Source organism: Plasmopara halstedii (genome assembly GCF_900000015.1).
Source record: "Plasmopara halstedii genome assembly, contig: Scaffold_671, whole genome shotgun sequence".
Classification (NCBI taxonomy): domain Eukaryota; phylum Oomycota; class Peronosporomycetes; order Peronosporales; family Peronosporaceae; genus Plasmopara; species Plasmopara halstedii.
This window is the reverse complement of record NW_020187588.1, coordinates 278869-279280: the sequence shown is the minus strand read 5'-3', so window position 1 is coordinate 279280 and position 412 is coordinate 278869.

Genomic DNA, 412 nt, shown 5'->3' with positions numbered 1-412 from the left:
CTGCTAGAAGGCAAAAACGCTTTTGGCGCGGGCACTGGACCGGGACAGTCGACGTGGTAGAGATCGTAATATCTGAGTTGTCAAACACCGAAGGTGTTCAAAAGCCCGAGCATGGCCCGCAGGCTGGTCGTACAGTGGCACGTAACCCACTGAGCACTGCTCAAGTATCAGAGATTTCGCTGCATGTCATGCGTGGCATGGTCGGCCAAGGGCCTAGGCATCGAGGGCGAGGCCCCAGAAATGCACGTGGCGTAGCACTTAATTCACTGAGCACTGCTCACGGTTCGAAGCAGCCGCTGCGTGCCCAAGTGGCATCGGACGACGTCCGAGACATCTTGGACAAGGCCCTTAAGATGCGCGTTGAGTGGCACGTTATCGACTGGACAAAGACTGCGGAGCGAGAAGATCTTCG